Raw genomic sequence first — 15,471 nt, 5'->3', positions numbered from 1 at the left:
ATTTAAGTTGAGAACTGCAATTAAACAGGACTTAAATGAAACACTTTTCAACCTAATCAAGAGAAAATGTAGCTTCTAAAGCTTTAATTTTAAGGACTTCAGGGGCGCCTGGGTGGGTCAGTTGGTTAAGCAGCCAACTTCGACTCAGGTCATGATCTCACAGTCCATGGGATTGAGCCCCACATCAGACTCTGTGCTGACGGCTGTTTCCATTCTGTGTCTTCCTCTCTCTGCCCCTCTCCTGCTCACTGTCTGTCTCTCAAAAATAAACAAGTGTTAAAATAATAGAATTTTAAGAATTTCAAAGCACCTTCATTTACAGAACTATTTGGAAATTAGCATTTCTTTAAAAAATTTTTTTCTTTTGAGATGGAGAGGGAGAGAGAGAGATGGAGGAGGGGAGGGGCAGAAGGAGAGCGAGAGAATCTCAGCTCAGAGCCCAAGATGGGGTTCCATCCCATGACCATGAGATCACGATCTGAGCCGAAATCAGGAGTCTCACGTTCAACCAACTGAGCCACTCAGGTGCCCTAGGAAATTAGCATTTCAATGTGATATGCAAGAATTTTGTCTTAAATGAGCTTACAACTCTTAGTCACAGGTCAACAAATGTCTTTCATACGCATGTGCCTGTGTGACTACCATTCCTACCATTCGGATCCAGGCGACACACTTTCCCCTGAAGGCCCCCCCCCCAGTGTCTCTGCTTAGTCAGTGTCACCCCACTCTCTCAGCTCTGCCTCGGGTAACCTCCGCTCTCTGTCCATCCCCATGGACTAGTCTGGCCTGCTTTTGATCTTCACATGCAGGGAAACTTACCGAATGTTCTCTTTTGTGTCTGGCTTCATTCTGTCAACATAAAGTCTGTAGGATGATTTGTCCATGTTGTGTGTTGCAATAGTTCTTTCTTTTTTTCCTCCAGATCCCTCACAGAATCCACGTCATGGGCAGGAGTACAGAAACCCAGGGCTGAAGGGAGGGGCCGGGCTGTGAACCGTGTTTAGACACCACTGACTGAATGCAGGGGTGACTTTGGGCCACTTGCTTCATCGCTTTATTCCTTACCTGAAGGATGTGGAAGTTTGACTAATGGGCCTCTTAGCACCTTGGAGAAGTTTTAAAGGCAGCAAATTAGAGACTTCAAGAGAGAGTACATTTTACACCTCAAGGCTCTCCCACCCTTGTATGAATAAGCATCTGTAAGACAGGCTGCCTGATTATCTGGAGACTTCTGAATGTCTTGCCTTTGGCTAGGGAGGGCAGTGCTGAGAGCCAATTCAGACTTGGTAAAGGTGTTAACTTCAGGACCCGGATCTTGTTTTAAGGGATCTTGTTTTAAGGTATCCAAATGAGGTAATGTCGAGATGAAACACTTATTCTGAGAGAACAGTGGAGAGAAAATGGCAGGCTGAGCTCCCTAGTATCTTACCTATTCCTCAGAGAGTCAGACTGCTTCCTCAGGCTTAGCAGACACCCCATCCTTTGTGTGTGTGTGTGCGCACGTGTGTCTGTGTGTCTGTCTGTCTGCCTGTGGTCAGCACTTCCAGGGCCATTTATGGCTTTCTAGTTACACATTTTTGTTCCTTCGTTTTGCCTCTTTCCTGAAAAACAGGTGTATTAGTTTCCTATTGCTGCCATCAAGAATTACCACAAACTTAGTGGCTTGACATAACCCAGATTTATGATCTGAAATAATAGACTGTGGAGATCTGAAGTCCAGAATGGGTCTCCCCGGGCTAAGGTCAAGGTGTCGGGAGGACTGGAGCCTCTCTGGAGGCTCGGTGAGAAGCTGGAGTCTTGGCTACACCAGCTCCCGCAGAGGCCGCTGTGCCTTGGCTCATGGTCCCTTCCTCACCTTTGGAACCGGCAGTGGCCTGTTGAGTTTTTCTTATGTCACTGAGTCTTCTGTTTCTTGTTGCCACATTGAAGGACATTTGTGATAACACAGGGCCCATAGATAATCCAAGATAATCCATCTTAAAATCAGATAATTAGCAAATTCCATTCCATTCTCCTCCTTAATTCCCCCCGGCCATGTGATCTGACAAAATTACACTTCTAGAGATTAGGATGTGGGGATTTTAGATGGAGGATGCTATCCTGCCTACCACACAGGCACATGGCAATTTCTGTATCAACGATGTAAGAGAGAGAGGTTAACTGCAATTACCATTTTTTGGATTCAGTCTTTTTATTTAGTTAGGAAAAATCATCTTTGTATAAAAACTGATAGCTTTTAAAATGCGCTATTTGGGGCACCCGGGTGGCTCAGTCGGTTGAGCATCCGGCTTCAGCTCAGGTGTTGATCTCGTGGTTGGTGGGTTTGAGCCCTGCGTCGGGCTCTTTGCTGACAGCTCAGATTCTGGAGCCTGTTTCTGGATTCTGTATCTCCCTCTCTTTCTGACCCTCCCCTGCTCATGCTATCTCTCTCTCTCTCTCAAAAATAAATAAAACATTAAAAAAATGCACTAATAGTTGAGGCACCTGGGTGGCTAGGTCAGTTAAGTGTCTGACTTCAGCTTAGGTCATGATCTCACTTTCTGTGAGTTCAAGCCCCACACTGGGCTCTGTGTTTACAGATCTAAGCTTGGAGCTTGCTTCTGATTCTGTCTCCCCGCCTCACTCGGCCCCTCCCCCACTCTTGCTCTGTCTCTCTGTCTCTCTAAAAAATGAATAAATGTTAAAAAAAACCCTAAAAGTAAAATGCACCATTAGCAAAGAATAGTTATATATTCAAAGTGGGGACAGGAGGAGCACTTAGATAGAGGAGTGCAAAAAGACAAAATGATATAAAAGTGATAAGGGCCAGGGCGCCTGAGGGACAGTCGGTTAAGCGTTCGACTTCGGCTCAGGTCATGATCTCACGGTTCGTGGGTTCAAGCCCCACACTGGATTCTTTGCTGACAGCTCAGAGCCTGGAGCCTGTTTCAGATTCTGTGTGTCTCTCTCTCTCTCTGCCCCTCCCCTGGTCATGCTCTGTATCTCTCTGTCTCAAAAATAAATAAACTATTAAAAAAAATTTTTTAAAGCTATGAGGGCCTTTATGTGAGAAATGTGTGTGTTTGTGTGTGTGGTGTATGTGTGTGTGTGTGTGTGTGTGTGTGTGTGTGTTGTGTGTGTGTGTGTGTGTGTATGTGTGCGTGCACGCTGAGCCAGCTGTGTGCTAGAGCTGGCTCACATTGGCTTTTGAGAACCATTGTGTGCCTATTTTCCTAAGGTTACATTCAGGACATCACATGACATGGCTTGAAATTAGCCATGGTGGGAGAATTTACACCATGGAAATCGGCAGATGCTACCAGTCAGGGTTTTATTCTCCCTGGAGAGCCGAGTGTTAAACAGTGCCCAGCAGGCTCTTTCACACTGCACACAGCAACACTGTTTGGCAATACTGCACCTGCGGCTTCCCCAGCCTGAGAGCTGGAGAACCACCTGGTCCCAGGAGGCATCAGGACCAGCTGGCAGTGCTCCCAAATGCTGTCTAGACAGCTCTAGCTGCGATCCTAACTGTGGGCTGCACAAGGAGCTGAGCTTTCTCTCATGTGGGCTAAAGGTTGCTTCTTTGTTACTAGATCTGAACCTCTCTCTGTCTAGCATTCCTTTAGGTGTTTTGCCTGACCTGTCCCACCCCGTCATCACTCCATTATTTGCATCCCACCCTCTTGGGGCCAGAGCCCCTTTCTTCAAGTTGCATTAGTTTGTCCTTGCTTGTCGGAAATGCAGGAAATCAGTGGCACTCAAAGTTCACAGGAATCATCAAAGAAAGGAGCTTGTTAAAATGCAGCTGGCAAGGCTCCGCCCCAGCAGCGTCTGACCCTGAAGGTCTGGGGTGAAGCCCAAGGATGTGTGTTATCAGCAAGCACCAGATGATTCAGAGGTAGGAGGTTCATATTCAGGCCACGCTGACTGCCCAGTCTGGAAGCTCCTGGAAGGCTGGTGGGCCAGACATCTTTGCCTGCATTGTGTCCATACACTGTGGTTTCTCAGTAGGGAATGAGCAGAGTCATTTGGAAGAAACGTAGAGCCTCGTCCCTAGGGAGTTTTTTCCCCCATCTGGCATACAAAGTTTATAATTATTACACAGGCAGGTGGGTGTGGAATACCACGTTCCTGGGGTCCCAGAGAGGAGGACACTCTGATGATCAGATGGAAATGCGAAATGTTCACACATCTGTCAAGATGCATCCTCATAAGCCCAAATATTCCGAGCGTTTGAAAGCCCCTGGATAGTTTATTGAACTTTTTACTTTCCATGGCTGTGTTTAATTGTTTGTTAACAGCCACAGACAATATCTATTGACGGGAGAATTCAGGCTTCATCAAGCTCAACCCAACTTGTTTCTGATTCACCACTCTGACTCTAGTAATTTTCTTAGCAGGAAAGAGTTTGGTTGTTTTGTGTGGTTGCTAACTTCACTCATTTTCATTTCACACATGAACAGGATCTGATTGGTTTTCTTTAAAAATATGGTCCAAATTAATTTATACTGAGTTGATTGCAAAATAGAAAGAAAATGAAAAATTACTGCCTTAGGAGACATGGGCCTCAAGTCCTTTGATATTTGATACAAATTTTTACCCCCCAGGACGCAACCTTTCAGTAGCATGTAGGCAAGTTCCAAGGAAAGGAAAGGGTAATGAAAAATCTAATATGAAAGCTATAATTTTCTACAGAAATCTGTTCCTTATTAAGATCAAGTGCATGTCAGTCATCTTATATTTTCGGAACATCCAGTGAACGTAAAGGCTGTCCTGGATACTTCCATGTGTGGAAAATTTTATTCCATGCAATTGATTTTTCTAGTTTAGTAAATATATGGAAGGGGGGGCAAATGAGATGGTTTCTATATCTTATCAGCCAAATACATGCATCTGAGTTATTTAGTAGAAAAGAGCCCCTGACCACATAAGAGTTAAGCTTGAATCCTTGCCTGGTGTCTATGGCTCTCATTTATAGGAAGACCAGAAAGAAGGGGGAGAAGAATATTTGCCTCAGGTTTCACGTGGGGGTTGTGAGTATCAAGTGCAATGACTAACGTGAAAGTTTTGTAAAAAAGTAAGGACGACGTAATACACTTTATAATGGCAGAATACAGTATTTGCATGTAGTTTATAAATTCTCAGTGCAAGTGGAACATTCCAGCCTTAATAATTCCAATTTCTTCCCCTTTATTCCAGTTTCCTCTAGGAGGAGAATAGAAATCTCACGTTACACCTTGAGATGAAATCATAAAAATGTGTCCTCTCCCTTCATTTCTTTCTCTTTAAAAAAAATGTCTTTCTTTCGCATAGTAAGCAGTGTACCCTGGAGATGTCCCCGCAGAATGTGGGTTTTCCCCACGCTCGTCTGTCAGAGTTAAAAGTACATCAGCTGCCTCCTGCCAGCCAAGATGGAAGGACTTAGTTGCTCACTCATTAGCCCCTGGATGCTGAGTCTCATGACACTCTCCCTATTTCTCCTTTTTCCTGTCCCCTTTAGAAATGTGCTCAGGCTTGTGAGGAGGCCTGAGTAGTAAATATGGTCTGTAGTCCGCATGGTGCTCCCTTTCGCAAGTTTCAAATCTGGTGTGAAAAGAGAGGCAATTCTAAACGTAAATACGACTTTCAATCACTTAAGAACATCCCCTTACTTTGTTCCGTCTCTAGTTCCTACACACAGATCCTGTGTGTAAATACATGTTAAACGTCAGGGTTCACTGAAAGAAGAAAGAAATGTGAACAAAACAAGATAATGACACTTCAAGATATATTAAATTTATGAAGAATACTCACATAATTTCCTTCTTTGAGTATTTTTCCTATTTTATAGAAGTAATAGCAATTAATCATAGAACATGTGATAAATATGGGAAAGCACAAAGAGGAAATCAATTGTCTATCATTCCATTATTCAGAGATAATTCTTATTAATAGAGTAGCTTCTCAGTCTCACAGTCTTATTTTCTTTGTAGGGACGTGGATATGTGTATACACATTCCTTTTTCACATATTTAAGGTCATACTGTATCTATGTTTTATAGCTTGATTTTTAAAAATAGTCTATATTCAACCCTTTCCCTATCATCATGTATTCTTCCACAGCACAGGGCTTGGAACAGAGAGGGATTGAGTAAATATTTGCTGAATTAATAAATTATTTTTGCTGGATGCCTAATATTCTTTCATATGAAAATACCACAGTTGATCTAATCAGTTCCGTCTCTTTTTCTGTTTTAAAGTAGAAAGAGCATGCGGTAAGGTGAGAAGTTTTTTGTGTAATTACAGCCACGATGATGGAGGCAGAGACTATCGGCAGATAAACTCTCTGTGGGGCATGGCCTGAGGGGAGAGAGTGGGGCTTTCACTGGTGACTGTGAACTTTATGGGCTTTATTTCAGATCACCCAGCAACTTCACCTGTCAGACCTGGAATAATGTGACAGGAGGGGTCCTCAAGTGAGTTCAGAAACAGTTGTCTGGGGATGTCTGGGTGGCCCAGTCAGTTAAGCATTGGACTTTGGTTCTGGCATGATCTCGTGGTTTGTGGGTTCCAACCCCATGTTGGGCTCTGTGCTGACAGCTCAGAGTCCAGATCCTGCTTCAGATTCTGTGTCTCCCTCTCTCTCTCTGCCCCTCCCCTGCTCACGCGCTGTCTTTGTCTCTCTCAAGAATAAACATTAAAAAATACAAAGAAAAAGAAACAGTTGTATGGTGAGTCAGCTCCTAAGAATGCTTTCGGCTGCAAGAAACAGAAGCCCAAATCCAACTGGCTTAACCAAGAAAGACGCGTACTGAATCATGTGATAATGGATTTTCGTAGAGTGAAAATCTCTAGGTAGTTCAGACTCAGGCATGGGTCGATCAAGCTTTTTGCTTTATTTCTCTGTGATTGTCACAGCTCTGCACTCCTCTACTGGAAGTTTTTGGACGGCCTGCAGTTGGCCATCAGAGCTACCTCGCTTTCTTGCTCACAAACAAGTAAGGAAAACAACAGGAGATGAGACACGGTATATCTCATCAAAGAAAGTAATCGTTTCCCCTGAAGACTCTATAAAGTCTTTCTTGTTTATGTTCGCTGCCAGGAGCCTAGACCTCTCTGTTCTGAAGTCTATTATCGATGACGGTTAATAGGATTAAGTCAAAATAAGCAGCCGGGGTGAAATAACTGACAGTGTGTGTAATGCATTTCTGTGTAACAAACAACCACAAAATCTGAACAGTAAATATTTATTTAGCTCCTGTGTCTGTGTGTGGGTTGGTGGTTGTCTGATCTCGGATAGGCCAAGCTGATATAACTTGGTAGGTTGCCCCTGCTCATGTAACTCTCCTCTGTTCCATATAGCCTCTCCAGGGACTACAGGCAGGAGCTTTTCGTGGTGAGGGCAGAAGTGACAGTTGGCATGTGGAAACAGGCACCATCTCTTAAGACTTAGGTCTGGAGGGGACGCACCACCATTTCTGTCTCATTTTATCACCAAAGCAAATCACATTCATTAAAGAGGAGGAGAACCATGCTCTGTCCAGTTAGTGGAGGAACTTCTGCATCATATCGCAGACACTGGGCAGAACTAAGGGCGAGTGAGATGAGTGAGCACTTATCTTCAGTGAAAAGTTGAAAGCAGTGCCAAGATATGTAGTCACGATAAATGATATTTTAATGAAATCCTTTTAAGAATCAAAATGCAAAATAATCCATCATAACATACCAAAATTTTGAATAAAGACAGGATCAGTATGGGGAAGGATAAAGAATTAGGGTAGGGTCAGTAACTCAATCTACCGTAGACCACCAACCACAGCGTTCCCTTTACAGGACTCCCATGTCTTATCCCTAGGAGCCTTAAAAATAACTCTCTCCTTTTGAGGCCTGTTGCTTTTTTCTCTCTAGGTCTGGAGCTCAAGGATCTGGTTATCTTGGAAGTCTTTAAGAAATTTAATAAGAATAATTTTCAGAAAATCTCCCAAAGAATAAAATATTTCTTGAGATCTTTTTGGTAAGAGCAAACAAGCAAACAAACAAAAACACAAGAAAAGAAAATCAAGTTCCATTTAATGATTCTTAAACATTAATCTATTTTTTGTTTTTTAGTTTAAGAATTGGTGTATCTATAAAAATTAAAAATGACCAGGGTAGCACAAAGATTCCCTAGGGGCTGAGTTTCATAATATTTTTAGATTTTAAATATAGTACATGTCCTAACAACGTACAGTGAAAGTCTTTTTGGATCAACTGCAAGTTATGCCACGGATACTTAACTTTTTATAAATGAGGCTGGCTGAGGAATTCAAGAGCATGTGTTAGTGCGGGAAGACCTTTCTCCTGTCTTGGGTGGTGAATGATGTGCTGATCCTAGCACCGAGGATGTTGGCAGAAGGAAAGACATTCCAAGTTCACAAGACTCATTGTGTGTGGAACTACCATGGGTCCACGAACTGTCACAGAATGATGTGGGAAATAATTTTTTCAAAGAAACAGAAGACCAAAAAAAAAAAAAAGATCTAAAATTCTATCATTGTTTCATTTAAAAAACAAATCTCTAACTTGAAATGCCAGAGCTACAAATTTGCCCCAGTGGGAATCACATCCTGGCTCATATGGGGTGAGAATCACCTTTCCACCATCTGACACCCTTCCCTCCTGTCCAGGCGACCCAGAGACTTATGGAAAAGAGAGGAGGGGTGGGGGCTGGTTTCAACCCCAGGTGAACTAGGATCTTGTGTGGTGGGAAAGCACCAATGCTAAGGGAACTGTTAGGGTCAAAATATTTCCTGTGAAGGGCCAACGTGAAGCCTGAAATATTCACCTTTATGGCCATTTATGGAAGTGGTTAAGGCGCTGCATCTCCCAGAGGCGGGTCCGCCTTCCTTCACAGGCTAAGCAAAGATAACTGTCCCTTCTCCATTTTCAAACAGCTCACTCTTTTGCTTCAAGTACAGGACTTAGAACTGTACTATTAGTTGATAATCTATCCTTTGGTTGGTTGCAAAATTGGTGACAAGTGAGGGGCTGAAGCAGGAGGGAGTAAGTGATAATAAGTAAACAAGGAAAGAAATGGGTGGAGACACACATCTGCACAGGAAACACATCCTGAAAGTGAGGGACCAGGGTGGACATGACAGTGAGGAGCAACAGAGAAAGAGAAGCCTTCAACCTGGAGCCATCCATCCGTAACGGCAGGTCCCAGATTTGTAAGTCCTGGTGAGACGTTTTGGAGTACCCAATGCTGAAGAGGAAATGCAAGAAATAAGTTAGGAGGTGACATGGGATTGTCAGGAGCAGAGTTTGGTCTGGTCAGTATGACAAGACTGCTCTGGGGAGACGCGACCCAGAATAACTGTATCTGGTATAGTAAGTGCATCTGTGTGTGTGTGTGTGTTTGTGTGTGTGTGTGTGTGTGTGTGTGTGTGTGTGTGTGTGTGTGTATGTAGGGGGATAGAGGGCAGGAAGAAAAGACTGTGGCATAGCAAAGTTTAAAATTAGATAAGTAAAGAGAAAATTAAAGAAAATGTAGGAAGGAGCCTCACAAATATGGTCACATCCTCCTGGCATTCCTCTTCTGTGTAATTCAGCCTCCGTGTGTGTGTGTGTGTGTGTGTGTGTGTGTGTGTGTGTGTGTGTGTGTGGTTGGGATGATCAGGTGAGGAGCCAGGAAACGGTCGCCATGTGTCCTTAAAGAGGTAGAGCTATGGTAGAAAATGAGCAGAAGTGATAGTAGCCAGGGATGGTGACATTATGGTTCTTGGGATGAGGTAGAAAAAACGGCAGACGTTCCCGGGCACAGGTCAGGAAACAGATCAGGGAGGAGCAGAGACTTCTGCCTGGACACTCCCCTGGACACTCAATCGCTCCTTTTAGAGCAGACCTCCAGAGAAATTCCTGACTTCACTTGTTGACGATTTCATTTCCCAGAGGGTACAGAAGGAACTAGGGAAACTGCTCCCTTCGATAAATTTTAATGAACAAGGCAGAATTTGGGTTCACACTGTGCTACTTATGGGCACCTTGGGAGAAGGTTTGCAATAGCTGGCGAGAGAGACTCAGACGTGTACAGTTTTTATGAACTCTAAATGTGTGGAATGTTGATTTCTTAAAATTCAAGGGAAAGATGGATGACTCCATGGCCCAGGATTTTGGAAGAGAGGGAGGCTCACGCCGTCCTGATGGACTCACGACTGGGACTCGGTGTAATTACAACTGATCTTACTGAAAATAAAAGGGTGCCCCTCGCCCCACACCCCACACGGAGTGTTTGAACTCTAATGAACTTCAAAATCTAAAGGAACAGGAAAAGAGCTGGTAAAAGAAGCATATAATCAAGTTAAAAACAAGCAAGGAGCATGGTAAACATAAGTAAGAATTGTGTCAGGAAGGCTAAAACCCCAAATGATCTGAAGGTTGTAAAAGGGGAGGAAGACTTTATAGTCATATTAGGTCAGAAAATCAGGGGTGCAGTTTGCATGACAAGAAAGCCCAGTGGGTAAGAGCATGGGCTCCCACCTCTCAGGTTCCACATCTGTAAATCGACACTAAGAGTGCTCACTAAGGGTTGTTTTGAGAGTTGAATAAAATAGCAAGTGCGAAACCCTTGGAACAGTGGCTGGCCCACAGTGTATGACATGCCTGGTGCTGCCTGTGTGCTTACAGACGTATTCAGGAGGCCCTGTTTCAGCCTAGGGATGTGGTGGTGAATGAGACAGGTGAAATCCCCACCTTCAGGGAGCTTACATTCATGAGGGAGAAGTAAAAGGTACCATGAGAAGGAATAACCGTGTGGGGAGGGGTCTAGGGAGAAGGGAGTGCTTATCTGAGGAAGAGTTGTGTAAGCTGAGACTAGAAGAGGTGGGGTGGGGAAAGCAGAGGAGTAGCAGGAGGGGGAGGCCGCCAAGTTAAGGAACCGAAAAGTTGGCCATGACTGTGGGGCATGGAGAGGTGAGCAAGTGGCTCAGAGAAAGCAGAACTCAAGCACTTTCTGTTTTGTTTTAGTCTTTTTGGTCAATAAGAATAGCTTTTACACAAAACTTAATTCAAAGTGGATGAAAGACCCAAATGTAAGACAAGAACCCATCAAAAGCCTAGAGGAGAAAACGGAGCCATCTCTTTAACCTTGGCTGCAACAACTTCTTACCAGACATGTCACAGAAGGCAAGGGAAACAAAAGCAAAAACGAACTATTGGGACCTTATCAAGATAATCAGCTTCTGCACAGTGAAGGAGACAATCAGCAAACTAAAAGGCACCCTAGGAAATGGGAAAAGATACTTGCAAATGACATATCGGAGAAAAGTTAGTATCCAAAATCTATAAGGAACTCATCAAACTTGACACCCAAAACCCAAATAATCCAGTCAAGAAATTGGACAGGAGACATGAATGGAGATTTTCCAAAGAAGATATCAAGATGGCTAACAGATGCATGAAAAGATGCTCAACATCACTCATCATCAGGGAAATACAAATCAAAACCACCCTGAGATACCACCTCACACCTGTCAGAAAACGGCTAAAATTAACAACCCAGGAAGCTACAGATGTTGGTGAGGATGCAGAGAAAGGGGGTCCCTCATGCACGGCTGGTGGGAATGCAAACTGGCGCGGCTACTCTGGAAAACAGTGTGGTGGTTTCTCAAAAAATTAAAAATAGAGCTACCCTATGACCCACCAATTGCACTACCAGGTATTTAGCCAAAGGATGAAAAAATGTTTATTCAAAGGGGCACATGCACCCCAATGTGTATGGCAGCACTATCAACTATAGCCAAATTATGGAAAGAGCCCAAATGTCCATTGACTGATGATGGATAAATAAAAAGATGTGGTATACAAACAGACAGACAAACAGACACACACACACACACACACACACGTATGCACACCATAGAATATTACTCAGCGATCAAAAAGAATGAAATCTTGCCACTTACAACAATGCAGATAGAACTAGAATGTATTATGCTAAGCGAAATAAATCAGAGAAAGACAAATACCATATGATTTCACTCGTGTGTGGAATTTAAGAAATACAACAAATGAACATCTGTGAAGGGAAGGAAAAATAAGATAAAAACAGAGCAAGGCAAACCATAAGAGACCTTTAAATGCAGAGGACAAACTGAAGGTTGCTGGAGGGGAAGTGGGTGGGGGGATGGGTGATGGGTATTAAGGAGGGCACTTGTTGGGATAAGCTCTGGGTATTATATATAAGTGATGAATCAAATTCTATTCCCCAAACCATTATTACACTATACGGTAACTAACTTGGATTTAAATTAAAAAGAAAAAAAGAGAGAATAACTTGGAGATCGAAAAGGCCTAAATATTAAAGAGGGGGAAATCCAAAGAGTATCTAGCTCTTCAAAACAAGAGCAAGACCCTTCACCTGAGCTGTTGGCTCTGGACTTGCTCACCTTGGATGGTCCCATACCAAACCATCTGTGCTTAAGGGCCTGTCCAGGTCACTGTAGCAGGTGAACTTGGGATTTCTTTGATATTTCCATTTTTATTTTAAAAAGCTGTTGTCAAAAAAATGTAAGAATTTCCAGTTAATGGTTTTATAAAAAGCTTTTTTTTTCTATGATGCAGATTAAGGAGATTGAGGAAATCATCTCAGGAAATTATCCCAGGAAAATTTGAATTTGCATTTGCTGAAAATTGGTGCATGGAGCCTGCTCAAGAAACAGAAGTATGCTATTGAACACTATTGAGCTTGTAGGCCTAACAGGTCATTTTTTTAAACGCTTATTTATTTTTGAGTGAGAGAGAGAGCAAGCGAGCAGGGGAGGGGCAGAGAGAGAGGGAGAAAGAGGGGCCAAAGCTGACATCAAAGAGCTAATGTGGAGTTCAAACTCATGAACCATCAAATCATGACCTGAGCTGAAGTTGTATAATAAAAGTAATACCTCAAGAAAGTAGGAATGGAAGGATGTTAGGAGAAGAATAATGTTTAATTTATATAGCCATGGGCTATTTTATTTAGTCAAGTAAGTAACAAATTACTTCTGTAATTTGAAATTTGATTTTTAAATGCATTAAAGGAATACTTTGAATCAGAAATCAAAAGAAGAAACAAGGAAAAATATCATGGTGATTTCACATCCTATTCAATAACATAAAACTACATTGTAAAGTGATGTGCTGTCAGATAAAAGCCTCCTCTCACCAATCTTGGGAGAATTAAATAACATGCCACGTTGATCTGAAGGCCATGAGTCCTCTCCCAAGGGTGAGTGCTCCCACGGGCGCATACTCCCAAGGGCAATCTCAGCCCACTTTGGGAGGTCACGGGCCAGCTCAATCCAGATCACCCTCCACTTTCCAAAAGTTGAATCTTTAAGCTCCATTGGCACCTCATGTCATGTTCCTCCTCTGCTTCTTCACAAAATCTATGACCCTGATCCTCTTCAAAAAAGAAAGTCACTTTGTGCCTGTCTGGCAAATTCTCAGCATCTTGGTTAAGAATGTGGACCCTGTAGCTAGATGCCCGAGTTCAAACCCCAGCTCTGTCACGTGTCTGCTGCTTCATTTGGCAAATTGCTTTATCTCTTTGTGCCCCATGAAAATAAGGATAACACTAATATCTACACACAGGGTCTTGTGGGAATGGAACCAGTTAATATATACATCATTAAAATGCTTGCTGTGCCTGCCTGCCATATGGTGTTATATTGCTTGCTATTATCATTCATGTCTCCAGATTCCTCTAGGACTCAGCTATTAAACTATTCTTCTCACTTATTTACTTAGTTGTCTCTTCCTACCCATCACTCTTGGGCTTTGAGGAACTAGAGAGCAGGCATCAAGTCTCCTCCATCTTTTTTTTAAATTAAAAATAGTTTTTATTTATTTTTGAGACAGAGCGAAACAGAGAGCGAGCAGGGGAGGGGCAGAAGGAGAGGGAGACACAGAATCTGAAGCAGGTTCCAGGCTCTGAGCTGGCAGCACTGAGCCTGACACAGGGCTCAAACTCATGAACCATGAGATCATGACCTGAGCTGAAGTCAGAGGCTTAGCCAACTGAGTCACCCAGGTGCCCCATCTCCTTCATCGTTGAGTGGCCAGGATTTGGCATAGCACCTAGCATGAAGTGGAGGCTAAACTGTTGCCGGAGGAATGGAAGGGACGATGGGTAGATAAAGTTATTCCTGAGATACTTCCTGATTTAGGCTGTTTCCAAACACCTTGGCAAGCCTCAGTGTTTGTGTTTGTGTTTGTGTTTTGATGACCTGTTAATGCTTACATCTTATTGGTGTCTGTCTTCTAATTTACCTTTCTTCATATTAGTTATATTCCAACTTTAATTATGTACTTCTTGGGTCATGGTGTGTATTTATTTCCTTTGGCACCTCTTTGAGTTACCCACTAGAAGTGTCTGAGCATGACTATATTTTGCCAAATGAGATTGACAAATCTTGGAGGGAAGAAGTATGAAGGGACTTTCCCTTGGGGGTATCCTAAAGACGGTGACCAGAATTCCAAGGGGGTATTTTCAGATTCCACAATATAATACGAGAAAAGGAATCAACCCCTGAAATGAAGAACCTTCAGTCACTTCTACCCAAGTCCACATTTCAATTTCATTCATCAACTTCTTCCCTATAATGGTGCACTGAAATGAAAACCTTCAAGAAAGGTAGGACATAAAAGGGACCCATTCAAAGAACTGTAGTAGGAAGAATTCCATTTCAAAGAATGGCCCTTTACTCTTACAGGGAATTATTTCGGTGAAACAAAAAGCTTGGGGTAAGCCAATAAAGTGAAAATACAGACCATCCACCTACCGTTTAAAGACAAAATATTCTATTATATAGTAAGAGAGCTCAGATGAAGTGTCTCCCATTCTTTAGGTTTGGGGGTGGAGAAATGTTTGGACAAACCTATTTTCATTTCCTAGTACATATATATAACTAGATAAAATATCAATCTGTTATAAATAAACATGATGTCTCCTCCAATATCCATCATTGCTTCTGACTAGTCTACTTGATCTGTGAAAATGAGATTACTTGAAAACCTGTCCTAGATTTTAAAGTTGAACAAGATATATTGATTATATAAATATTTTTATGTCACTATATATCTTAATAAAATAACATTCATGCCTGGAGCATACATCAGTCTGGAAAGCCTGCCCAAAACCAGATCTATTTATTTAAATCAGGGAAGGCAAAAGGCCATGCTGGCAGCCATTTGGCTTGTCATGCTTTCATGGCTGAACACAGATAATAATAATTTGGGGTGCACATGTGTAGATTTCTGAAAGGAGGAAATTAACCCCTATGTTTGCATTATGAATCAGCAGGGAACTATCTCAGATGTTGAGACCAATGGCATGCATAGCCAATTTTTTTCCTCTCTTTTTGGATTTCGAACCCATGTGGAGGAGATCCTACTGGAATTCTAGATTCAGATTCTAATTTCTGGGAATTCCAGTTTCTAATGAAGTGATGAAAGCACTGGGTTCTTGGGGTCCCCATTTATTAAATACATTCTGGCACG

General features: G+C 42.6%; 1 long non-coding RNA gene across 3 annotated transcripts in view; it reads right to left on the bottom strand.

Annotated features, from left to right (window-relative positions):
- LOC115296225 overlaps positions 1 to 15,471 on the bottom strand; it is a 34,471-nt gene that overhangs the window by 10,760 nt on the left and 8,240 nt on the right. The gene's annotated exons all lie outside the window — the stretch shown is intronic.

This window comes from Suricata suricatta, chromosome 7, assembly GCF_006229205.1.
Source record: "Suricata suricatta isolate VVHF042 chromosome 7, meerkat_22Aug2017_6uvM2_HiC, whole genome shotgun sequence".
Taxonomy (NCBI): Eukaryota; Metazoa; Chordata; class Mammalia; order Carnivora; family Herpestidae; genus Suricata; species Suricata suricatta.
The sequence above is the reverse complement of the archived record's forward strand: the minus strand, read 5'-3'. Positions and strand labels throughout refer to the sequence as shown.